The 26,607-nt window shown below is 48.7% G+C and overlaps 1 protein-coding gene across 14 annotated transcripts in view; it reads left to right on the top strand.

The window, feature by feature from the left end:
• The window catches only part of SIPA1L3 (signal induced proliferation associated 1 like 3), a 237,324-nt gene that overhangs the window by 99,059 nt on the left and 111,658 nt on the right, over positions 1-26,607 (top strand). The window contains exon 1 of one of the 14 annotated variants that reach the window (XM_027079391.1): positions 26,019-26,233. The exons of the other annotated variants lie outside the window; for them this stretch is intronic. The gene's annotated coding sequence lies outside the window, so the exon portion shown is untranslated. Of the gene's footprint in view, positions 1-26,018; positions 26,234-26,607 lie in introns of those variants that run through there. 14 annotated transcript variants of the gene reach the window in all.

Below are 26,607 nucleotides of genomic sequence, written 5' to 3' on the forward strand. Positions count from 1 at the left end.
GAACCTATGCCCCCGGCATTGGGAGCACGGAGTCTTAACCAGTGGACCACCAGGGAAGTCCAAGGGGGTGATTTTAGACCAGGTGATCCAGGAAGGCCTCTCTGAGGAGGCCCTGAAGGGAAGGAACAAGGCAGGACCCCGACCTAATTCTTCCATCTGCCAGCCAGGAGAGCTAAACGAATTCTCTCACTTCTGAACAGGGTTTCAGGAATTGTGGCAAACAGGAAAACGTGTTACCTCTCTGAGGGGCAGCCCCTACTGAGCTCTAGCCCACTTGTTGCCCTGGGGAAATGCCAAGTCTTGCCAGATCTGCTGATTTTTTTTCCCCGATAGAAGACAGAAATGAGGAATTCTTGCTTGTCCATCGAACCCAAATTATGCTACATCAGCTAACTTTCAGGGATATGTGGATGAATATCTTTTGTTCATTTTCACTGTATTTATTTATTTACTTATTTATCTATTTATTTATTTTAAATATTTATTTATTGGGCTGTGCCAGGTCTTAGTTGCGGCATGCACGATCTAGTTCCCCAACCAGGGATCGAACCCAGGCCCCCCGCATTGGAAGCGTGGAGTCTTAGCCACTGGACCACCAGGGAATTCCCTCATTGTATTTATTCATTAAGTTACCTTTGGAACAAAAGATACCAGTTTTTTGTTTTGGTAGGAATGTAGATTTTGTTTTACATATATGTATATATATTCAAGTTTAAAAGTGAGTTGATTTAAGGGAACTATTAAGTAAGTAATTGTACAGCTGAGACATAGATGCAGTTGAAAAGGAAGGGTGAAGCACAGCTAGTGAGGTTTGGTAAACGCTGTCCTGTCTTGACCTTCCACTCTTTCTCCTCTGGATCAGGGGTTCTCAGCCGGGGACCTGAACTGAGGCTGGCAAACGATGACCGTGGACATGTGCCCTGAGGCATTTGTGTCATGATGGGTGTATCAGCCGGGAATGCTTTCAGCAGCAAAAACAGAAAACCCAGCTCACAGCAGCTTAAACAAATGAGGCTCAATTTCTCTCCCATAACAACAAACCCAGAGGTACTTGGCTGCCGATGTCAGTTCAGAGGCTGAGGGACGTCCGGGCTGGGGCCTCCTTGATTCCCTTGGCCTTTCCCTCATGGTTGCAAGGTTGCTGCTTGCAGCTACAACTGGAACAAGGAAGGGGGAGAGTCAACTCCAAGCAGTGTGGTTTTCTTTCAGTTCTGAACCACTTCAGCAATCCCAGAATCCCCCTCCCCAGAAGATTCCACTTACATCTCATTGACCAGAAATGGGTCACATAGCCTCTCCCTATTCCAAGGAAGGTGAGAAATGTTGTTTGGCTTTTCAGCCTCTCCTGAGGAGGAAGCCAGAGAAAAAGGGAACTGAGAGTGTCAGTTGGGTTATCCAGCCAACAGTGTCTGGCTCCACAGGGGAACAAAAACAATAATAATGAACATTAATGGGTGCAGACTCTATGCCGAGCCCTGCTGTAAGCACTTTACGTGCATGATCTCATTCAGTCCTTCCACCCACCCTATGATGTCACTGCTGTGATCTCTCCATAGTAATGACTTGGAAACTGAGGCAGAGAGTGGTGACGCCCTTTATCAAGCAGAGGAGCCAGGGTGGGAACCTTTGCAGTGTCTCCAGAGCCCTCGCTCTTGGCCACTACACTTTGTCGCTTCGTAAGAGGTCCTGGGGTCCCAGACTGCTAGCTATCTGACCTCAGTTTAAATTCATCTAGGAAGGGAGGGACAGGGCAGCATATTTTGCTTTAGGGAAGTTTTGATCATTAAAAAGCTTCCTTGTGAATCACATCCGTTCTGTGTAACTGTCTCTCACTGGTTCTGGTCCAGTCCTGATGAAGGGCACCAGCCACACATCTTCCTCCTGGCAGCCCTTGGTGGCTTGCAGATGGCAGAGTCTTCTCCTGGCCTCCTTTTCCAAACACACTGTACCTGTGCTTTTAACTCTTCTTCCCAGAATGACGCTTCCAGCCTTCTTTCCTTTCTTGGGGTTCTGCTGGTTGATTCAACACACATTTACTTTGCGCCCCCTCGGTGCCCATCCCTGTAGTGTAGTGGTGTGGGTGAGACGGCCTCATGGCTGAGCGGACCCTGTACTTGGGGGGCTCCTCGTCCAGGGAGGGAGCAGGCCCTCAGACAGTGACAGCCCAGGGTGGTCAGGGCTGTATGCGGGAACCCCAGGGGCTGATGAGAGCCCACAGGAAGTGCCCAGGCAAGCCTGGGGGTCAGGGAGGTCTCCTGGAAGCAGCTTTGGGCTTTGAAGGAAGAATAGAGATTTGTCAAGGAGCAATTTCCCCCCTCTTCTCCACCTCCCCTTTCTTCAGTGAAACTCTTTCACTGCAGCTCTCCTTGCTGAATCTCCACCCCCTTCCTCTGTAAGATGAAGGGTTTGGACTTGGGTTTCCATCCGTCCATCCAGCAAACATATCCCATTTGAGCACTAGGCTTACAGGGATACCCTCTTGGATAGAGAGTATTTGGGGAAAGCTCTGTAGGTAAACAGCCCAGAGTCATGAGAGTCCTAAGAGGGAAAGCCACAGGGCCGTGGGAACTCAGAGGAGACACCTGACACTGGCTTGGGGCTTCAGGGCCAGCTTCTTGAAGGCTGCGAAATCCATCACAACGGGCTGACACAGTGGCCGAGAGCACAGAGTCCAGCTAACCTGGGGTCTAGTCTTAGCTTGATCACTGACGAGCCCCAAGTAGGGAGCCTAACTCTGGGAGCTTCTGTTTCCTCCTAAGGTTGTTTTGGGAATTACAACGCGACTGTGAATCTCAAGTACTTAGCGCCTGGCCGAAGTAGTCATATAACAGATGAGATGGTGCTGGTGGCCACTTAGATTCATTACCCTTTACTGCATGTCGGAAGTTAGGCAGCCTGGTCACCAGCCTGGAAGAGAATAATAAGCACTCACTGCTGCTGTTAGGATTATTTATTCAGCAAATAGGAGTGTTTACCTCGTGCCCAGCCCTGAGCTAGCATGGTGCCTGGATATAGCTGGACTGTGCTCTGGAAACAGGGCTTGTACAACTGAGGCCTGGGCCAGAAATTTTACGGGAGAAGAGAGGAGTTTCCTTGGTGGGTATTGGAAACCCATAGCTTCCGGTCTCCCAGTCCCCTTTCCAATTAGTCCCCAGGCCTTTCACATTGGCCTCCAGCGTGTGGGCTGCCCTTGACCTCTGTGGCCAGAACGCATGGATGCTCTCTCTGCTCAACCCATCAGCCGAGTCCCAAATTAGACCTGACAGTGTGATTTATTCTCTGGGATGGAGCTGGGAGGGCAGAGCCCCAGTGGGTGATTCCGAGGAAAGGTTGTCAGCCCGAATTAGCCCAGGCCCTTCATGCAGCCTTGCTGTTTCAGCTTCCCCTAACTAATAGGGTTTTCCCAGGGTGTTGCTGGCTTCTGAGCAGCCTCTTCCCAATTCCCAGGGGCTGAGACTTGGCTGTGATCCCTTAGGAGCTGTGTTTGATGAGCGCCCCGAGGCCTCAGGCTCTGTCTGAAGGGAGTGGGGGCTCTGGGTCCTTTCATCTGCCTCATCAGGCACTGAAAGTGGCGATTCCCCGGGGAGTAGTTATGCAGTCTGCCCCTCTCGCCCTGAGTTCAGAACTGCCAGCTGAAGGCCACCGCCTTGCTCCTCACCTCCCAGTCTGTAATCACAGTTGTGTCTGCCTTCATTCATTCACACAGAATGCCAGTGAGAGGCAAGATTCCACTGCAGGAGCAAATTAACCCTGAAATCCTAGAGGTTGAACCCAGCAAATGTCTATTTCTTACTCATGACCCAAGTCAGCTCAGCTGGGGGCTTTGCCTTGAACCTCAGGGACCCAGGATGGGGCGGGGGGGGGGGGCTCCCCTGTCTTGTAGCATCACAACTGGAACACACAGTCTCCAGGGTCACCACGGCAGTACAGGGGAACTAGAGGGTCACACCGCAGCACTTAGATGCCAAGGCCAGAGTGACGCAGGCCACCTCTGCTCACACCCAGAACTAGCCGTGTGGCCTTGCCTAACTAACTGCAAGGGGCTGGGATGTGGGAGCATGTGGGTATTCAGTGAGCAGTAAATATCCTGGCCACAATAGGCAAGTGTGGTATTTATTAAGCACCTACTGTGTGCCGGGTTTTCTAAGAGGGCTCTGGAAGTACAGAGGTTCGGTGGAGGAAACAGAACCTCAGTAAGAATTCATAGAAGCCGCTGTGTCATTACATCTGCACTAAGTGCCCTGATGGAGGTGCCATGACAGCCTATCCGGGGGGACCTGACATGTTTCGAGAGGTCAGGAGATGTCTCTCATAAGGACTGCCGTTTGAGGGGAGCCTTAAGGATGTGTAGACCTTAATGGATGGGGGCAGCAGTCCCAGTAGAGGGAACAGCATCAGCGGAGTTCTGGAGCTGGGAAGGAGCTTGGTTCTGGGAAGGAACTGGAAGGTGGCCAGCAACACTGTAGGATACGGAGTTGGGGAGGGGAAGCTGGGGGCAGACCATGCAGGGTCTGCGTGGCTGTGAGGAGGAGTTTGGTATTTGTTAACACCTACCTTTTGGAGCTGTTGAAAGAATCAAATGAGCTCAATCATTCTTTCAGCAAATGCTGAGTTTCAGCTCTCTGGCAGACAGTGTTTCAGGTCCAAGGGACTTAACTATGGACAAGACGGACAAACGTCCCTGCTCTCACGGAGCTGGCATTCTTGAAGGGGAGACAGATAAGAAACCAGAAGAGAAACAAATAATATAATTTTACTTCGTGAAAAAACTTCTGAGCAATGAAATAGGGTCATTTAATAGAGAGCATTTAGTTTGGATTCTTTGGGCTATAAGTAGTAGCAAACCCCATTTGTGCTGACTTAAGCTGTCAGGAAATGTGTGGGCTCCCCAACCTCAAGTCCAAGTGTTTTGGGGCTGCCTTCTGGGCTGGTGATTGGGCAACTCAACATGGATGGCGTGGTGGAGAACCCAGGTTCATTCTGCAGCAGCTGGGCTGTCCATGATGCACTTTTACCTTAAGACAGGTCCCTTCCATGATCATTGGGTGGCAGTTGGGACATTGCAGGGAGTCTCAGGGGTGGGAACAGAAGCTTTTTCAAACTCTGTGTGCCCCAAGGATCTCTGTAGTCCACCTTTGTAGGCAGTGAATTTATAGGGCCAGTGGGAGAGCAGGGAGGAGGCTTCTGCCATAGTCCAGATGGGAGACGGTGGAGGACAGAACCAGGATGGGAGGGAGTGGAGGGTGAGGAGGGGGGCAGGTTAGGAGGTAGAATGGCCAGGACTTGCTAACAACATGGCTGCTGGAAAGAAAGGATGCTGAGCACACACGCACGCACGCACTAGCACACACACACACACGCACACACACACACGCACACAGAGATATCTATCCACCTTGTACTGTGTCCTCCTCTTGTAAAAATCTTGGTACACATTTGCATAGTACAGGCTCTGAGAAATCTTGCAGGGAAGAAACCTGCTTCTTTGACTGTGGAACCTTCTTATTTTCTGAAAGGCACTTAGTAACATGTTCTGCAGAAAATTTTGAAAATTTTTGCTTTAATAATAATTCTCATCTTTGTGCCATATTAGAGTCACGTGGGGAGCTTTAAGAAACCCCAAGGCCTGGGCCCCACCCCAGAACATTTCACTGGAGTCACCAAGGGTAGGACCAGGCGTGGGATGGGGTTTTTTTTTTTAAAGCTCCCCAGATGTTTCCAGGGTGTGGCTGAGGGTGGGAACTGTTGCTTTACTGTGCCCTTCGGTGAGCTTCACGTTATAAAGCTGTGTTGTTTATATGCATGTCTGATTATCAAAGTAATACTTGCTTGTTGTTTAAAAAAAAGAAATCAAAGGACCCAGACTCTGCCAAGATAATCACTTTTTCAAGCCTGGAGTGTTCCTTCCAGATTTAAAAAAAATATATTTGCACTAAAAAAAAAAAAGACTGTGTGTATCCCAAGACAAGATGATTCCCCATCTTTCCAAAGAGAAAATTTTTTTTTAAGTTTTGGGGTCTGCTTGAAATGTTTAGGGATATTGATGACATAACCAGCTGCCTGTCTGTATTTTTCAATTTATTAATTTTGTGACACATTTAGAATCATGACATCAAAAATGTTGAATTCAAAATGTGGCTCAGATCCTCTCACATCATAAAATGTTACACTCTTCACAGGCCTCCTTATCATCATTAGAGCCCCTTTTCTGAGTCATCTCCCCATATTTCCAGAATACATCATTTCCACCCTCCATCTGAAGTGCTTGTGATGTGGTACTTCTTGAATCTGTGTATTAAGTTGTTGCTGGAAACTGTATCCCAAGTAGTCATATATCATTAGACAACTTTTTTAAATTCCCCTTTTAGTTGTATATTGGTGATCTCTACAGTGTAGCCAATAACTTTTACTATGTTACATTAAGGGAGAAAAACACTTTGTTTTTTTTTTTTTAAGACAGTTACTGAAAATGAATAAATGAAAAAATGGGAACATTTAAAAGCAGTTACATAAGCACTCATTTTTGAGTCAATCAGACTAATGATTCCGATATGAATAATAAATGACAGTTTAGGAAAATTCAGTTTCATCCCACACAGCAGCACTTTGCCTCAAGATAGTTTTCAGTCTTACTTTCCACAGCCTTTTTTCAGTTTTTAAAATTCTAGTTAATTAAATGAATGTTGCTTACAATTATTTGTCCCTATCTTGCTCTCTATCTTTAAAGGGCCTCTTTAAGTGACTTATAACACTTGGAATCGTGAGGTCAAGCCCTCGGGAACAGTTCCTGAGTCTATTATAATATATGCCTCCTTTTTCATTGTTGCCAAAACTAGCATCACTGAAATCTTTAGATGCTAATGTGGCTTTTTCCAAATTGCACTTTGTTCATCAAGATAAAATAATTTGAAAACTTTGAAACACAGCTCTTATTGCTAAGGGTCATTTTTCAGGGGGGGAAATCTTGCTTTATATTTGGATAGGTCTTGTATTCAAACTAAATTAAGTAGGTTAAACACATAGAGTTAGCTCAGTGGTATTTGATCTTCCTGCCGTGAGCAGTAACTTCTTGGAAAGCCTGAGTTCTCTCACTTGCCCAGCTTAATCTCATTCATTCATTCATTCATTCATTCATTCAGTATTAATTTCCTGTCAGCTACCCTAAGAACCAGTAAAGAGGACGGTAGTACAAAAGGCCCGTGTTGGAATCCCAGCCTTCCACTTCTACCTGTGCAAGTGTGGCCAAGGCACTTAACCTTCCCATGCCTCAGTTTCCCCATCTATAAACGAGAGATGGTAACACTGCCTGCCTCGCAAAGTGGTTGTGGGGATTCAGGGGTTTAATACAGATCCACAATCCCAGGTGGAATGCTACCCCAATAGACAGATGATCATCACTGCAGAAATGTTGATGTGACGGATGCTTCCCTAGACCCTATAAGCTCTCCATTGCTTTTCTAAAATCAAATCATCCAGAATCCCAGAACTCATTTGGCCTAAGAGGTTTGGAAAGGGCAGCTGTATATATAAAACACTTAGCAGGGCTTCCCTGGTGGCGCAGTGGTTGAGAGTCCGCCTGCCGATGCAGGGGACGTGGGTTCGTGCCCCGGTCCGGGAGGATCCCACATGCCGCGGAGCGGCTGGGCCCGTGAGCCATGGCCGCTGAGCCTGCGCATCCGGATCCTGTGCTCCGCAACGGGAGAGGCCACAGCAGTGAGAGGCCCGCGTACCACAAAAAACAAAACAAAACAAAAAAAACACTTAGCATAGTGCCTGGCACATAATAAGTTCTGTGTAAGTGGTAACCATTTGTTATTGTTATTATTATTTAAAGTACCTGCCTCACCATCCTTAATCATCATCATGGAAATGCAGGTGCTAACCACAATGACATGCCATTACACACCCACCTCAGTAGGTGAAATAAAGACAACATGGGAGGAGATGAGGTCAGAGAGTTACACGTGAGGCCTTATAGGGACGAGGCTTTTTCCTGAATGTATAGTGGGACGGTTCCGAGCAGTGGAGGGATATGTTCTGACTCAAGTTAGCAGAGTCCCTCTGGTTGTGTGTGGGACCAGGGGAGGGAGCCAAGAAATCAGGGAGGGAGCTCCTGCTACAGTCCATGGTCCAGGCTGGCGGGGGTGGGAGGTGAAGCAGGGCGAAGCGGGCAGATCCTAACCATGATTTGAAGCTGGAGCCAATACTAACTATGAATGGACTGAATGTGGGGTTGAGAGAAGGAGGATGGCACTGAGGTTTTGGCCTGAGCACCAGGTGATTAGTGAAGGCGTTGAGTTGAGAGCCAGCAGAGTGGAGGTTTGCGAGGAGAAGGTGAAGATGGTGGGAGAATCAAGGATAGAGCTGATAGGAGTGGATTCAAGAGAAACGCAGCTTTGCTTTTTTTTTTTTTTTTTAAGAGCAGTTTTAAAAGGTGTACAGAAGATTGATCATGAAATACAGAGAGTTCCCACGAACTCCCTCTCTGCCCACTCTACATAAAAGTTTCCCCTTTTATTTACATTCGTATTAGTGTGGTACATTGTTTTAAGAACTGATGAACCAATACTGATACATCGTTGTTAACTAAAGTACATAGTTTACAGTTCGGGTTCATGCTTTGTGTTCTACATGCTATGGGTTTTGACATGTGTGCTATGTGTCCACTGTTACAGCATCATACAGGGTAGCTTCACAGCCCTGCCTATTTGTTTGCACCCTTCCACCCTCTGCCCCCCCTCCACACACACACACACAAAACCACTGATCTGTTTACTGCAGAACAACAGGACTTTGTATCCATCTCCCCGGCAGACACGAGCCTGTGAACGTGTCGTCAGTCATCCCCCCCCGGCCCCCGCCGTGTGTTTTGTTTGTTGCTGTGTCTCTAGTGCTTTGGCCACACCTGACACACAGTAGCTGCACAATAAAAATATGCTCAGTTAGTATCTTGTTGGATTGGGGAGGGATTAGAACCAGAAGGAGCCCTTGGAATCAGAGGCTATCGTGCCAGAGTGTGAGTGACAGTCGTGTGTTCCGTGGACCTGGGCTTCCCAGTGGGCTCCCCTCCACACACCGTGGGTATTAGGGGGAAGGAATAATTGAAAGTGTAACCCAGACATCCGTGTGCCCTCTCCCAAACTAACCATTTGCTGAGTGCCTGGCCCCGTGAACAGGACTGATACGGCTTCCCCATCTGTAAATTAGGATAATGAGAGTATTGACCTCAGAGAGCTATTGTAAGGGGTCTGTGAGACAATGCTGTAAGGCACCTGTAGGTGTTCCATAAACGTGATGAGCTTTTAGTCTGACTTCATGGCATTCCCCATCTACTGGGGGGAGATAGATATCAAATAATCACTCAAATAACCACATAATTTAACTGGTAATTAAACTCTAAAAGAAAAGCCCAGAATGCCTTTGAAAGAGAGTAACAGGGCTGGAGGTGGGGTCTTACTCAAGGCTGGAGTGGGGTTGGGAGTGTCTGAGAAGAAGTGACCTGTAAGCCTAGACTTGAAGGATAAGTGGGAACTTGCCCAGGGGCTGGCTGGAGGCTGGTGTTTGGGGGCAGGAAGAAGAGCCTGTACAAAGGCCCTGAGATGTGCTGGAGGAACAGAGGCTGGTGTGGCCTGAGCAGAGGGATGGGGGGACAGGTTAGCAGCCTGGGTCATACTGGGCCTGGCGAGCCATCCATAATGATTTGGACCTCTTCCCGTGGCCCCGAGACCCATGATGCTGGTTTGGTTTGCTTTAGCTTTTTAGCTCCTGTGTGCACTTTCAAGGCCTGGTGTCCTGACTCCCTCCTCCCCCAGAACAGTTTGTACCAACTGCTGCAAGCCAGGGTCAGGGTCAGAGACTCCAGCCCTCCCCTGTCACCTTGAAGTGCTGCGCTGCCTTCTGGCGCTCAGTCTGCAGTCTACATAAGGAGAAGGTGCCCTGGTTCCAGACTTGTCAATCCTTAGGAAAGAAGCAGCTTGGTGATCCATCCCGGCCACTGGGAGGCCCGCAAAACAGGTCACTGCAGCATCGCCTCTTCCTCAGAAAGGCTCGGGGCCTCGCTGATTCATGATCCCATCCTCTCAGAGAAGGGACCCCAGCCTGCCCCGCTCAAAGATGGCCTTGTTTCCTCCTGGGCCTGGAGCTGCCAATAGCTCCACCCCCACCCATTTCCCTATTTCTTTTGTAAGATGCCAACCAATACGCTTCTGTCAGTTCCCTCTTGTGGGCCAGGCCCTGGAGAGAGGTGGGACAGGGTGGAGAGGAGAGTTTCCAGGTTACCTTTGTCTCCTCAGCTCTGCACAGGAAATGGCTGTTTTGTGGGCCAAGAGTTTGGAGAGGCCCTGTGCCCCAGCCCCTCAGCAAGGGCTCAGGTGAGTCCTCCAGCCTGGGAATGGTGTCAGATTCCCAGGGTATATGGAGAGGCCCAGGTACCCTGAGCAGTTCCTCTGATCCTGTCCTGGCATCTCCTCTGCTGGAGTGGCCTCTGCCAGTTGCTGGGTAAGTGGAGGGCCTTGCTGTCCCTTCTTCTGTCGTGTCCATGGCTGCCCATTCCCAGAGCTCCCAGAGCAGGGCTCTGACCCTTGCGGGGCGGGTGTGGGGGGTCTTCCTTCTGAGCACTTGGGTGCATCCTGTCTCGGGAAACCCACAAAACTTTTAAGTGTGGCTTCTCAGCAATGCGGTAGTTCAGAGGCTCTTATAGAGACTTTTAAACTGATGGAGTCCACATCCAGACCCGAGTGGCTGGCCCTGTGGCACTCAGGATCTTGTTCAGTCCTCCCAACAACCCTAGGAGGTGGGTATTCAGAGGAACCAGATGAGGAAACCAGGGCACAGATAGGTCAGGTCACTTGCCCAAGCCCCACAGCTGGGAAGTGGTGGAGTCAGGATTTGAACCCAGGCTGTGTGGCTTCATAATCATTGTGCTGCGCCGCCTGCCTGCCCACTCTCCTTATCACATCACTGTTTAGTTTCTTCTTAGCACTTACTCAGTTTGTTGACTTGTGTTCTGCCTGTCTACACCCTTTAGGGTGTAAGCTCCTATTTGATAATGTGAATTACGTGTCTTGTTTGGTGGTGTAAACCCAACATCTAGTACCTGGCACACAGGAGCTGCTCAATAATACCTGTCGAATGAATGATCCCGAGTTGCCAGTGACAACGATGTGGAGGAACTGGATCTCTCATACTTTGCTGGTGGGAATGTCAAGTGGTACAGCCGCTCTGGAAAACAGATTGGCACTTTCTTAAAAACTAAGTGTGCAACTGTCATATGACCCAGCCATTGCACTCTTTTTTTTTTTTTTTAATTCATTTATTTTTGGCTGCGTTGGGTCTTCGTTGCTACACGCGGGCTTTCTCTAGTTGAGGTGAGAGGGGGCTACTCTTCGTTGTGGTGCGTGGGCTTCTCATTGCAGTGGCTTCTCCTGTTGCGGAGAACGGGCTTCAGTAGTTGTGGCACGTGGGCTCAGTAGTTGTGGCTTGCCGGCTCTAGAGCGCAGGCTCGGTAGTTGTGGTGCACAGGCTTAGTTGCTCTGAAGCATGTGGGATCTCCCCAGACCAGGGCTCGAACCTGTGTCCCCTGCATTGACAGGCAGACTCTCAACCACTGCACCACCAGGGAAGCCCCTATACAACATTTTTAAATGGCCAGATCATACAAATGGAGAACATATTGGTGGTTGTCAGGGGTTAGGGATAGGGGGTTATGAAGGAGTGAGTGTGATTATAAAAGGTAACATGAGGGATCTATCTTTGTGATAATGAAACTGCTCATATCTTGGTTGTGATAGCGGATACATAGACATACACAGGTGATGAAGTGGTATAGAACAGAAGAACACACACACAAATGAATACAGGAAATCTGAATACAGTCTGTAGATTGTTTCAATGTCCATTTCCTGGTTATGATATTGTACTTCATTTTTGCAGAAAGTTACCATTTGCCAAACTGGGTAAAGTGTATATAGTATCTCTCTGTATCATATCTTACAAGTGTACGTGAGTTTACAATTACCTCAGTAAAAATGGATATTAAAAAAAGTTGCCAGTGAGATGGGAAGAGAGAGAAAGGGGGATCTGGATCTGTCTGCAGAGGTGAGGGAGATGGGCAGGGCAGGGCAGAGCATAGGGCCTGTAGGCCAAGGGAGGGGTTGAGGGTTTACCCTGAGGTCAGCCCCTGGAAGGGTTTCAGGCAGGAGAGGGACCTGGTCAGATCTGCATTTTTAAGTGATAACTGTGGCTGCCACACTGAGAGATTGGGGTCAGGGAAACTGGAGGACAGAGCCTACAGCAAGTGGGCCTGAATGCAGATGAAAGCGAACTGGCGAGAGAGCCTTGTAGGTCTTCAACAGACCAGTCTGTGAAGAAGAGGGTCAGGGATGACTCCTGGAACAAGGCACTCAGTTAATGTGTGTGGTTGGCAGCCTCTACATCTTGTTTGGGGTGTGAGTTACACAGGTGTAGACATGTGTCAAAATTCATCAAACAGGTACATGTTACTGTACGTAATTATACTTTATTAGATAGATACCATGAGATCATAATGATAATAAAATAGCTCACATTTCTTAAAGCTTTTACTCTGTGCCAGGCTCCATGCTAAGCACTTTGCACGTGTTAGTTCATTTTATCCGCACAACAGTTCTGTGAGATGGGTACTTCTGTTCTTATTTTATTTTATTTTTTATATTTTTATTAAATTTTTTTTTCTTTTTGGCCGCACTGCACGGCATGCAGAACTTCCCCAACCAGGGATTGAACTTGTGCCCCCTGCAGTAGAAGTGCAGAGTCTTAACCACTGGACCATGAGGGAAGTCCCTGTTCTTGATTTATAGATGAGGCAGCTCGAATGAAATCACTTGTCAAGGGTCACAGTGGCAGAGAGGCCATTGGCACCAGGGCAGGCCAGCTCCAGAGGGCAGGTCTCCTTGACTCCCCTTTCATCTCCTTTGGGTCTTTCCCTTGATTCCGATGTGGTAGTGAGGCACCGCAGCTGGTGGGGTCTCCTCGCTGAAGTCCTCAGGCCGTGTGCCATGTCAGAGAGTCCAGCTGTGCTCAGATATCAGGGTCCCTACATCCAGACGTCCAGCCTTTGATTCAGGAACAGAGTCGCTGCAGGAGAGCCAGGCTGGGCTTCTTGTCCTGTCTCTCATCCTCAGCTCCAGCCAGCTGGGGATTAACCCCCTGCCGTTTTCAGGAGAAATAGAACATAGGAAACTGGCTGCAACTGGGTTCTTGTGAAGAATGAAGGAAATGAAGTAACCCACTGCTGAAGGTTTCCGGACCCCTTGTGTGCCAGGGACAGCGCCACTGCCTGTTTCTGTGGCATCGCATGTGTGGTGCTGACCCAACAGGCAGGGGACATGCACCTTGAGACTTGTAAATGTTCTCTGTACGCCGGGATTCAGCATCCCTTCCCGTTGGTGTCTCAGATGCCCCATTTCCCTCTTGCAGGGATTTTCCTCGTTTAACAGTCGAAAAATGGCTGCCTAGTTTGTGGTTCTCGGTTAGGATGCTTTTAGTTGCAAGTAACAAAAACACTGACATCATCTGGCCAACGGTAAAGACATTTAATATGTCTTGGGAGTCTAGAAGTGAGTGGGCGGCAGGCGAGGTAGGGTCAGCAGCTCAAATGTCTGCCATCAAGGTTCTCAGTGTTAGCTTCATCCTAGAGCTTTCTTTCTCTCTTGCTCTCGCTCTCTCTCGCTCTCTCGCTCTCTCTCGCTCTCTCTCTCTATATATATGTGTGCCTCTTGGCCCCAAGATGGCTGCCAGTGACAGGGCCACCTGCTTTCTTGTCCACAGACATCAGGAGAGAGAGAGAAAAGAAAAAGAGCCCAGTCCCTCATGGGTTATAAATACTTCCCTTTAGTCTAGGATTGGTCCAGCTGAGGTCATGTGTTCTCCTTACCAGGCCAGTCAACTCCGCAGAGGAATGCCATGTCCTGATTGCCTTTGACCAGTTGGGGTCCATCTTCCAGGGGAAGAGGGGAGTGGGTATTGAGTAGACAACCAGATGCCTGCCACAGCTGAGAAAGACCTCCAGACTCGGTCCCTGACCGAGGCAAAGTTAACAAATTGTGTCAGGCCCAACAGACTGTGGCATTTGAGAGCAAAGATTTTCTTTTGAAGAAGTGTAGTGATTTGTGTCCAGTTTCTGCCTTCTGCCTCTTCTTCCGCCCTCATGTAACCCCAGAAATTGGAGGGCAAGTCAAGTCCTGCTCCCACAGACTACTTGTCTGTTGGTGGAAACGATGTGTGTGTTGCCTCCCGTGTCACTGGGTAAACTTTTGTTGTTATTTTTTCCTTCTTCATCCTCTAGCCCTCCTTCCATCCCCTCCCCCACTCTGGGGTGATTGTGGTGTGTCTGTAGCTAGGTACCTATCCTTGCAAAATATATATTGAGGTTTGAGGAAAGCATCTGCTTCCAGAAATGGTTTTGGGCTCCATATCTAATTCTTTCTTTTTCTTCCGGTTTTCACCAAATGCCGTGTTTTTGAGATCTCGTTGCTCTGTGGGCTCCAGTGCTTTACGTCTGCCTGCTGAACAGTCATATGTGACATGCATCCACCACCCTCACATTTCTAGTCCCCTGGTGTTCAAGTCACCCCCAGCTCCACACCACCACGGCCAGTACTTCAGTGAGCACCCACATACCTGTGTCCTTCTGAACCCCTGGGGTTTATGTCCAGGGGTCCCATTGTGGCTGGAGAAAGGCATTCTCTCTTCCCCCAGGGATAGCCAGGGTTGCTCTCCGTGCTGCTGCTCTGGCCCACGCTCTCCCCGGCGGGCAGGAGGGTCCAGCCTTCCCATTGGCTCCTCACCACTTGCTGTCATCATCCTGCTTCCTAATCTGCGTCACCCCAATAAAGTGGGATCTCGGGTTTTAATGCTCTGATTACTAGTCTGGCTGAATGCATCTTCGTGCCTCTTCCTGCACCTCTTACCCTGAGTCAGGCTTCCCTTTCTGTGAGTGGCCCCTTCAGAGCTGAGGCGAGGCAGGAGGGCATGGTCATGAGGGGCAAATTCTGGAGCCAGATGGCCTAGGTTCGAATCCTGACCCTGCCATTTAACCCAGCGAGTGAATTAACCTCTCTGAGCCTCAGAATTTCCTTAAATAGAAAACAGGAATGGTAATAAGATCTATGTCCTAAAATATTTTGAGGACTTAACAAGATAATATATATAAAGCACTTAGGACAGGGACTTCCCTGGTGGCGCAGTGGTTAAGAATCCGCCTGCCAGTGCAGGGGACACGGGTTCGATCCCTGGTCCAGGAAGATCCCACATGCCGCCGAGCAACTAAGCCCACGTGCTGCAACTACTGAGCCCACCTGCCACGACTCCTGAAGCCCGCGCGCCTAGAGACCATGCTCTGCAACAAGAGAAGCCACTGCAGTGAGAAGCCTGCGCAACGCAACGAAGAATCGTCCGCGCTCGCCGCAACTAGAGAAAGCCCACGTGCAGCAACGGAGACCCAATGCAGCCAAAAAGTTTTTAAAAAGCACCTAGGACAGTATCTAGCATACATACGATATGAAAATATCAGCAATTATTATTATCACTATCATCATCATTATTGGGTGTTTAAACGTTTCTAGGGAATTCTCTGGCCACGCAGTGGTTAGGACACGGGCTTTCACTGCCATGGATCCAGGTTCTATCCCTAGTCAGGGAGCTAAGATCCCACAAGCTGCATGGTGCGGCCAAAAAAAAAAAAAAAGGTTTCTAAAGATTCAAATATTTTATCCTCTCTTCTTCTCATTCACATCAGAATGTCTGCCTGTGCAGGCACTTCTGGCTTCTCTGTGGTGCCTCCTTAGGAACCATGAGAGACAGTGAAACTTGTAAAAGACAAATCAGGTCTAGATATACTCCTTTCTCCCACATTTGAGTTGGGTGGTATATGTTCATTTCCATGTAACTGGTTTTTAATTTTTAAAACTATGATATATTTTAAGAAATTATAAAGCATTATAAAAGCCTATGAAGGAAAAATCCGAAGTTTCACTCCTCCTTTCCCTGTACCCCACCCCCAGTCTCACTTTCTGGAGGTAAAACAACCATGGTAAAGGGTTTGCTGTGTCAGCCATGTTGTTAAGGGTATGGGCTCTGGAGCCCTGCCGGCCTGGGCTCAAATCCTGGTTCCAGCACCGACTGGCTGTGTGACCTAGTTATATTAGTTTGCTATTGCTGCCATAACAAAAAAAAACACAGACTGGGTGGTTTAAACAGCAGTTTTTTTTTCCAGTTCTGGAGGCTAGAAGTCCAGGATCGAGGTGCCAGCAGAGTTGGTTTCCTCCAAGGCCTCTCTCCTCGGCTTGCTGGTAGCCGCCCTATTGCTGTCTCTCCACATGGTCGTGTCTCTGTGTGTGTAATTACCTCTTTGGCTTTATGTCCAAATACAGTCACATTCTGAGGTACTGGGGCTTAGGACTTCAACATGTATCTTTGACAATTCTGTGCCTCGGTTTCCTTATCTGTAAAATGGAGACAGTAATTGGATCTACCTTACAGGGTTTTCTGAACATGATATGTAACATACATACATATACACACACACACACACACACACACACACACACCACACACACACACATATATAAAGTGCTAGTACATGGGAAATGCTAGATTCATATTTGTAGATATTATTATTATTACTATTTATCAGACTTTTTCCTCCAGATGTCACATACTTTTATATATATGTATGTATGTATGTATATATGTATGTGTGTGTATATGTGATAATACTGTTTTTCCACGGCTTGGTTTGTCCCTTATCAATGTCTCTTGGGCATTTTACCCTATCAGCATGTTAGATGTGCCCTCATTCTTTTTAATGGCTTCCTGGGGTTGTATTATATGGATTTATCAAAATGCATCTAATCAGTTCTTTAGTGAGGGGCTTTCAGGTTGCCTTCATTTTGTTCTGTCTCAAGCAGCTGGGGGGCCTTGTCCAGGCAGCTTTGGGTTCTTGGGCCAGCATTTCTCTTGGTTTTGGAATCACTGGATCCACAGATGTGCATGGTTTTAATCTAATTGACAAATTACCTTCAAAAAAGGTTCTGCCAGTTTGACCCCCAACAACAGAATAGGGACCGGTTTTCCCTTACGTGTTGGGTTTTTTTTTTTTTTTTAATAACTTTATTTTATTTATTTTTGGCTGCGTTGGGTCTTCGTTGCTGTGCGCGGGTTTTCTCTAGTTGCGGCGAGTGGGGGCTACTCTTCATTGCGGTGGGCGGGCTTCTCATTGCAGTGTCTTCTCTTGTTGCGGAGCACGGGCTCTACGTGCGCGGGCTTCAGTAGTTGTGGCATACGAGCTCAGTAGTTGTGGCTCACGGGCTCTAGAGCACAGGCTCAGTAGTTGTGGTGCATGGGCTTAGTTGCTCCCCGGCATGTGGGATCTTCCCGGGCCAGGGCTCGAACCTGTGTCCCCTGCATTGGCAGGTGGATTCTTAACCACTACACCACCAGGGAAGCCCGTACGTGTTGGTTTTGATTAATGGAAAATTTCAAACATATACAGCGGTAGTAAGAAGAGTGTACAAGAGCCTGTCTCCAAATCCCACAGTTTTCCTCACACAATCAATCTCGCTTCATCCATCCCCCTGTCCCTGGATTATTTTGAAGCAAATCTCAAACATTGTATCATTTCATTTGGGGCATTTTAAACTCCACACCCTGAACGCGCCTGTACGTTATGGAAGAGAGGCATTTCCATAAGAAAGTCCTTGCTTTGCGTGGTGCTTTTCACTTTCCAAGTGTATCGTCTCCTTTCATTATCAGGTGCTCCTAAAATGTAGTCAAGGCAGGTGTATCTGTCAGGAAAACAAAATCCACTCTAGGTGTTTCAGGCAGAGGGAATTCAACATAGAGAATTTGGTTAAATTAGTGATGGAGGAGCAGAGAAGCCGAACAGGGGCAGAGGGGCAAGCAACCAGAGCTGGAGGGATGCAAGAGGGAGGGGTTATTACCAGCTCCCAGGGCTTTGAGGGGAGTGGGGAGGCACGTCCTACCCGAGATGCTGTCCAAGGTGGAGGGACAAGAGGGAGAACCATCCTGGCTTCTCGCCTCCTCCACCATCCAGGTTTCTGCCATTGACACCCATTGGTGGAACCTAGCCAGAATTCTGGGAAATGTAGTTCCCTGTGATCCGGAGCAGGTCAGGCAATGGGTCAATCAGGGAAGTTTATCCCATTTTATTCATTTATTTATTTATTGACCGCGCCGTGTGGCATGCGGGATCTTAGTTTCCCGACCAGGGATCGAACCTGAGTCCCCTGGAGTGGTAGTGTGGAGTCTTAGCCACTGGACGACCAGGGAAGTCCCTGACCCCATTTTATAGACAAGAAAGCCAGAGGTCTAAATGACCTGGTCAGGGGCACGTCGCTTAGGGATAAGCACCATCTCAGACACTGTGGTCCCTTGGTTGCCAGGGAAGGCTGCGGCAGCTCTGTGGTCACTGCTGCCTGGGACAGGCCTCCCTTGGGAGGCTCCAGGCTGTTTGCCCATGGTTACGCGTTCTTCCTTTGCTGGAGGAATCCTCTCCAAGCTTCCCAATCCACGCTCAGAGCAGACACTTGCTTTTGTTCCGGGTCAGAGGATCGTGTGCCCTGACATAAGGAAGGCCCTCCTGAGGACACTCTGTGCCCGCAAGCAGAGCGGCTCCTCTTGATGGGAGAGTTATGGATGGTGTGGTGTTCTCAGGGAGCCCCTGCGTGAGGTGCCTGTGTCCTGGGCCAGGAGAGAGGCCAGAGGAGTGTCATACCACTGAGCAGCACCAGCGGACATTTAGCGGGCAGCTGCACACCCAGCTGGGCGCTGGGCTTGTGGGAGGGGCAGGGTGTGCTGTGCGCCCTCCTGGAGCTGATGGTTCCCTGGAGGTGGGGAGCCTTGGGGGGGGAGGAGTCGTGCCAGATCTGCAGACAAGGAAGTTAAACAGCAACGTGAGGGTTAAATACAAGTGTAGAAGGTCAGTCACACAAGAGAGCCCCCACTCAGAAATGATGAGGATCGCCAACCTCCACTGGGCCCTTCTTAGAAAGCGGGCCTGGTTTCAAGTACGTGACACTTCACATGGATTAACTTATTTAATTCGCATGATAATCCTATGAAGGAGGTATTACTAGTAGCCCCGTCTTAGGAGAAAGGCAGAGGATTAAGTAACTTGCCCAAGGTCACACATCTAGGAAGGGGTGTACCAGGAGTCCCCATACCAGTAGTGGTAATAGCAGCTAACACTTCTTGGTGGTGACCTGTGCCAGGCACTGCCCTCAGAGCTTTATATATTAACTTGCTTAATCTTCACGTCAACCCCGTGAGAGAAGTACTTTTGTTATTTCCATTTTACAGATGAGATAACTGAGGCACAAAGAGGTTAAGTGACTTGCCCCAGGTCACATGGCAGAGCTGGGATTCAAACCCAGGCAGCCTGAGTTCACAATCCATGCTCTTAACTGCCACACTGCACTAAGTCAAAAATAAGAATTAACGTTTGCTTGTAGGAAGCTTTATACTGTACTTTTTCAGATTTTATCTCATTAGAGCAGAGACAGATCATGGTAGCCGTTCGCCAGGCAAGGAAACTGAGAGGATAAAAGAGGCTGATAGAAGCTACCATGCATCCCGGGCATCACACCAGGTCCTGCGCTAAGTGCTCCACACGTATGGATACTGATATTTCCTCCGGAAGGCTCACAGATGAGGAAACTAAAGCTCAGAGAGATGAAGTGCCCTGTTTGGAGCTGGAAGGTAGTGTAGTTGGCAATCAGACCGTAGTGCCTGGGCTCCCAACACAGTATACGCTCTCCAGAGACATCATTCAGGATCGTTCACCAAATGTTGCCTGTGTGCCCGCTGTGCCAGGCACTGTGCTGGTGCTGAGACACAACAGTGCACACCACTGGCACTGATCCCAGCCCTCAAGGAGCTCCCGTTCGAGTAATCAGATACAAGCAAGGCTATGTTCACCAGCCGCCACCTGTTCTGATTGCCTGTTGCCTGTGCCATATGGGGTTCTAAATAGTTTATATCTCAACCTGGTATATAAGTAACACAGACTCAACTCACAGTGGCTTATTCAGCCAGAAAGTCCAGAGAAAAGGCAGTTCTGGGATTGGTTCCACAGCTGCACATTGTCAGGGCCCCAAGTGCGTGCTCCTGAAATCATCTTGACCTTTCCTCATGGTTGCAAGATGGTGGCTGGGGCTCCAGGTAACACAGCCATGAGGCAGAAAGCAGGGAGCCAGCTAGGACCATGGTACTACTCTTTTATGAGGAAGCATTCGTGCCTTCTAGCAGACTTCTCAGCTGGAAAAGTGAGTGTCTGGTTTTCAGCCTCAACATTGGCAGGTTAGCAAAGAAGAAGGGGGTTGGAATGCGGGGAGACCGGTTGAGAGTGTTTGTTCTGGCTTAGGGGGAAAATAGTGAGCTTTGCCTTCCACTCAAGCCTGGCCCCGGGTGGCTCTCTTCATGCTGTGGACATTTGTACATTTATTCATACAACGAGGGAAGAGAGCCTAGAGGTTAAGAGCGTGGACTCTGGAGTCAGTCTTCAGGATTTGAACCCAGCTTTGCCATTAACCAACAGTGTGACCTTGGGCAAGTTACCTCACTCTATGCCTCAATTTCCTCATGTGTAAAGTAGGGTTGATAATAGTACCTCTCGCAAAGGATTGTTGCGCCGGGACTTCCCTGGTGGTCCAGTGGGTAAGACTCTGTGCTCCCAGTGCAGGGGGCCCGGCTTCAATCCGTGGTCGGGGAGCTAGATCCCGCATGCATACCGCAACTAAGAGTCCGCATGCCACAACTAAGACCTGGCGCAGCCAAAATGAATTAAATAAATAAATAATTTTAAAAAAAGGAATTGTTGTGCTGATCAAATGAGCTAATACACATAAAGTGCTTAGAACAATGCCAGGCACATAATAGGCCCCATATAAACATTAGGCAGCGTGATTATCCATTCTCCTGTTCATTAGATGGACTTGAGCATGTCCTCAAGGTGCCAGCACTCCTGGGAGAGTCGATACAGACCCCAAGACCACAGGAGCCGCTCTTGTGGGGGGGCTGGTGCACGTACATACAGCACCCAACAGGCATGCCAGGCAGTCGGCCTTTCCAGACACCACATCAGGCAGCGGATGGGCCAGGCGGGGCCCCAGTAACTTTCCTGAGGGGCAGTGCCAGATGGGCTGGGGAAATCAGAGAAGGCCTCACCCAGGAGGCGGCTTGGGAACTGGCCTAAGGAAGAGGAAGGATTGGTGTACACAGCAGTTACTGCAAGCAGAATACAAGGCCAAGGCCAAGGCCAAGGCTGGGAGGTGAGGAGGCTGCTCCCGTTACAGAGCAGCTGGGAATTCGTGGGGAATGCTGTGGGTATTTGGCCTGTGAGTTATAGCTAGTTTGTGTAGAGAAATCATTTTTGTGTCCAAGTTTTAAAAAAGAATCCTCTAGAGATGATGAACCCTTTTGGTCACGAGGAGAGGTCTTTGGAAGAGGAGATCCACGTTATACCCCTGTGATGGTAATAATGGAACCAGTTATTGGGCACTAACTGGACACCCTGCCCTGTGCTTTCCGTTCATCCCTCATTGAACCCTCACAGCCTCCTGTGAAGCCAGTGGTGGCGTTCCCATTTTCCAGAAGAGTCACTCCATCTTGCCATGCATTCGGTCATTGCTCTTTTGGGGGGGGCGGGGTTTGAGCACCCGCCACCAGCCCAGCGCTGTTCTAGGTGGCAGAGAGCAAGCGGAGCGGAGGGAGCGCATGCTTCCAGTGAGGGGGAGATGGGCAAACAAACTACTAAATGGAGAAGTGAATTGAAGCCAAGTTTTCTCCAAAGCTAGTATTCTTCAGTAGGATTCAAGGAGCTACTATGAAGTGATTAGGAATACAGGCTCACATTCCAGCCTCATCTCTTCCGGGCTCTATGTGACCTTGGGCTAGTGACACTCCCTCGCTCCCTCGCAGAGCTTCTATTTCCTTATCTGTAAAATGAGGATCTGGGTAGGACCTCTATCAGTCAAGATTGTACTCTGCTACAAGTAACAGAAAGCCAGGGAGCAGCGACATAAGTAAGGCAACTAGTCTCTGTTGCACATGAGAAGGAAAGGGAGTGTGGGTGGACCAGGGCAGAGCCACTGGCTGGGAGAATGGGCTCCGTCCGAATCCTTGTGCTGCCGTCCTCAATTCAGCCTCACGATTACAAGATGGCTGCCACACCTCCAGATATGGTATCCACCTTCCAGGAAGGAGAATGATGCAAAGGTTGTGCTGCTTTTTATTGGAAAGCAGTAGCTTTACCAGAAGGCCCCTTCGCCCATCCCCAGCAGACTTCGGCTTAACCTCTCGTTGGCCAGAATGGGACCCATATTTAGCCATAGCTGCAAGGGAACCTGCAAAAGCAAGCTTTTTGGATGGGCATCCTGCTGCTCCAAACAAATTCAGACTTCTCTCAAGGAAGAAGAGGAGAGTGGGTTTGGATTTGACAACCAGCAGTGATGTCCATGCAGCCATGAGCATGAGGCATTCAGTGTCGTGCTTAACACGTGAGCAGGCCCGGGTAGAGGGTCACAGTATTCTCACACTGAAGGCCTGAGTTCTTGCTCTTGTTATCAAGAAGCACAACCACTTTGTGCCCAGTTTCCTCATCTGCCCCCTGGGAGTGATTCTCCTTGCCTTAGGGTCAACTGAGCAGCACACTTGTGGAAGCCTGGCTGGGAAGGATTTTGAAATACATCCCACCTAGTAAGAGGGCGGGGACTGGCTTTTGTTTGGAAAACTGTCAGATTTCTTAAAGCTGAGTCCAGCCCTACCAGGTGACTGTCAGCCCAAACACATTGCCCTGTAATGGCTCATTTGTTCTTCTGTGTTCCCCTCTGGTCTGAGCAGTGTAGGTGTGAGAGCAGGAGGGGTGACCTGCATCTCTCTGACCTGTACCCCCCTGGTACTCCGTTTAGGACTGAATGCCCTGGAGCTCCTCTTCATGTGAGGAAGCAACCAAATCGTCTCCAGCCTACCTGCTTCTTTATGTCAGCACCACCCCCGTTCTGGGCCAGGCCACTCCTGCGCTTCCCAGGGACGGCTACTCCAGCTCCCAGTGGGACTACACTCTGCTGCTCATCGGGTTAATCAGCTACGTGGCCGGCAGATGGGGTCACTGCCTCCTAAACCTGCAATGGAGGGCAACTCCAGACTCCTAAATACTCCAGGGTCTTTGCACTTGCTGTTCATCTGTACCCCTCACCTGCTACCACCCCTTTCCCTGCTCAACTTTGAATCCTTCAGGACTTAAACACCACTGCTTCTGAGAAGCCCTCCTTGACCAACCACACCCCGTTCCTGTCCTCTGTCAGTTTATCCTTTCTTTGCATCGTTGATGCTGGCATGCGTATTTGGTAAGGGCACTTAGTTTGTACGCGTCTCCCCCTCCAGCCATAGGGCAGAGAGGGGCTACCTCATTCGCTGCTTTATTACGTAGTCAGATTTCAGGAAACATTCATCTAATGGATGGAAATCAATTAAATGAATGAAAACTTACTGCTTTTTCCCCATGATTTTGAAAACATGTTCATTAAAGGTAATTTGGGAAAATATAGGAAGGTATAAAGAACACATTTTGAAAAATCACTGGTAGTCCCAGCACCAAAACGTAACCCCAGTGAACATTTCAGAGGTTTTTTTCCAATCTTTTTTCTATGACTGCATCCTTAATGTCGTAAGGATGTGCGGTAATTTATTTAACCATTCTGTTGTTGGACGTTGAAGTTGGACCTTTTTTTCCCCCCCTTTATAACCAATGCCATGAATTTCTTTGGGATCAATTTCCAGAAGCAGCACTGCTGGTTCAGAGGGTAAGAACATTTTTAAAAGCTGTTGCCAGATTGCCTCTAAAAGGTTTCCACCAACTGTGACCATTTAAAAAAAAAAAAAAGTTTGTTGTCCTGGAAGTGAGTTGCTGATTTCCTAGTGTCCTGGCTTCCTTTGAGCTCACAGAGAGCCCCCACCCTAGTCTCCTAAGGGCCTGGTGCCCCCTTCCAGCCTGTCTTCCTCTGCATTGGCCTTGGTCTGAGTACCCACCCTGCGTGCAGTCCTGGGGCAGGATGTTTGATCACAGTGTTGTTCAAACAGAGCTGCAGGCCCTCCCCAACTGTCAGCCAGTCCATGGGCCCAAGAGGAGGCTGGGTACCCAGTCTAGGGTCAGGAGCCCTTCTAGTGCTCAGTGGTATCACTGCAGGGGCAGGGCTGGCATGCATGCTCCTTACGGCAGCCTGGCCCCATAGCCTTATGCCCTGGAAGCCCTCCTGTATTTCTCAGGTGGGCGCCAGTCCCTCCCACTCTGTCCCCTGCTGTCACTTGGTGAGTTGTCCAGAAACTGCTGCTATGAGATAACCCTGCCCTCCCTGCCTGCCCCCTGCCCCCACCTCGGGGCTAGGAGGAAGTACACGTTCCCCCAGCCTGCCCAGGTTGTTTGTGTTCATACAGGCGATGTGGCCCTGCAGGTTCTGGGAAGTGGAAACCTTTTATAGCAGAGAAAGTGAGCCAGGAGAGTGAGAGTGACTGGGGTGGCTGTGTGTGTGTGTGTGTGTGTGTGTGTGTGTGTGTGTGTGTGTGTGTGTCTGTTTGTATGCACTGCACACAAAGGCATGAAACTGATTCTCAGGTCTTCAGAGTGGGTCTGCAAAGATCAAACAACTGAGACTTTTAAATTGTTTACTTGTTTTTAAAAATTACATATATAATACAAGAGTACGATCTCATTTTAAAAACCAATTCATACAATGCAAAAGACGTTTAAAAACTTTGTTACTGGGAAATGTAACACATGCACAGGGAAGTACATCAGATGTAAATATACAGTTTAGCAAATAATTACAAGGCAAGCATTCCTGTAACCCCCAGATCAAGAAGAGAATCTTGCCAGAACCCGCAGAAGCCACTCCCTCCCCCAGAAGCCACTACTCTCAGGACTTCCGTTCGCCATTTCTTGCTTTCGAAGTTGGGTCACCTGTGTGAACAACCCTGCGTAACATGGTTCCATTTTGCCTGTTTTTGAACTTTATAGAAGTGGAATCATAACCCATATTATGTTCCGCGTCTGGCTTTTTTTTTTGCTCAGGATCATGTCTGGGAGCTGCCTCCTGGTTTTGATATCAGTGCATTTCTGGTATTAAAGCTCGTTTTCATTGATGTACAGACAAGCCTTACGAATTCTCATGTTTGTGCATTTTGTTTGATGAGTATTAGAAAAAAATAATGACTCCAACACTGATATTATTAAGCCTTTAATAAACGAGTTGGTTGAAAGGACCGTCTTAAGTAAATAATAGTACAGGTGGTCTGTTAAGTAAATAATAGTACAGGTGGTCTGCGATTGTGTCAGTGGAGGTATGTGACTTCGGGAAGTTTGGGAGCTTCAGGGTCTAGGACAGGATGATCACATGTACACACACGCCACTCCCCTCCCTGGGGTAACTGCTTACAGCTGGAGCTCAGCCTTTCAGATTTTAGCTCTGTGTTGACCTAGGTGGCTATATAGATATAAAATAGGTAGCTGGGGATTTTTTTTTAATACTAATTTTTTTTTTTTTTTTGGTAAGAGGGTGTGCCATTCTTCTAAATTACTTCTTGGGATTTCTGAGTTTGTTCTCTGATTAAAGCAGCCAGTTTCCTTATAAGATTGTATACTTCAGGAGGGGGGTGAGACTGGATATATATACATACATATGGTCTTGGCCTGCAGATGTTGGGAACTTGGAATCTGGAAGGGAGTTAACAGAGGGACCAGGCAGAGGCTGCCAGCCTGGAGCACATGACCAGTGGTGAGTTAACATGGGATTGTGACTCGGGCCTGAGATGTGCACGGCTGTGGTGTGGCCATCTGTGCGTGCACATGTGTGAGAGAGACACACAGAGGAACAAGGGCAGGGACATGGAGAGACGGGAACAGGGACACAGAGGTAGAGGAGAGACACAGAAGCATGGGACCAGTTGGCTGGCTAACTTGCTGGGTGGCTGGTTGGTTAGTCGGCTGTCTGGCTTGGTGGCTGACTGGGTGTCTGGTTGGTTTTGGTTTTGGGGTGTTTTTTTTTTATGGACTCAGGAAATCCAGGACTCCCTGGACTGTGGAGGGCTTCCCCTGATCTCGGCGCTGCTGTGAACCTAGGGATAGAGAGATTAACAGTGGCTGCAGGCATTTGGGTGTCTGATCGCCCCTCCCGCCATGAAGGTACTTTGAGTGCAGCTGCTTTGTCTTCATTATTATTGTGTTCTGTTTTGTCTTGTTTTGTATTTTTCTTTAATCCTGGATGAGGATGTACGAGTGCTTATTATGTGCCATTACTGTGGGGAGTGGGGCCTTACGGGAACATCTTGGGCTCCTCCAGCAGTCCAGTGAGGTGGCACTGTTATCCTCTCTGGTCTGCGTTGGGGCCGGGATTTAATCCCAGGAGATCTGACTCCAGAGCAGAAGCCTAACTTCTGCCATAAAATTACCCAGGGACAGAGGGCAGGCACTTATCAAAGACCCACCATGTTCACGGCTCTATCCCTGCTTTTTAGAGATGACAGTAGTTACGATGGCCTTAGAGTCACCCACCTGGG

Source organism: Aethalodelphis obliquidens, unplaced genomic scaffold (assembly GCF_003676395.1).
Source record: "Aethalodelphis obliquidens isolate GAN/ISIS:26980383/991018 unplaced genomic scaffold, ASM367639v1 scaffold43, whole genome shotgun sequence".
NCBI lineage: Eukaryota > Metazoa > Chordata > Mammalia > Artiodactyla > Delphinidae > Aethalodelphis > Aethalodelphis obliquidens.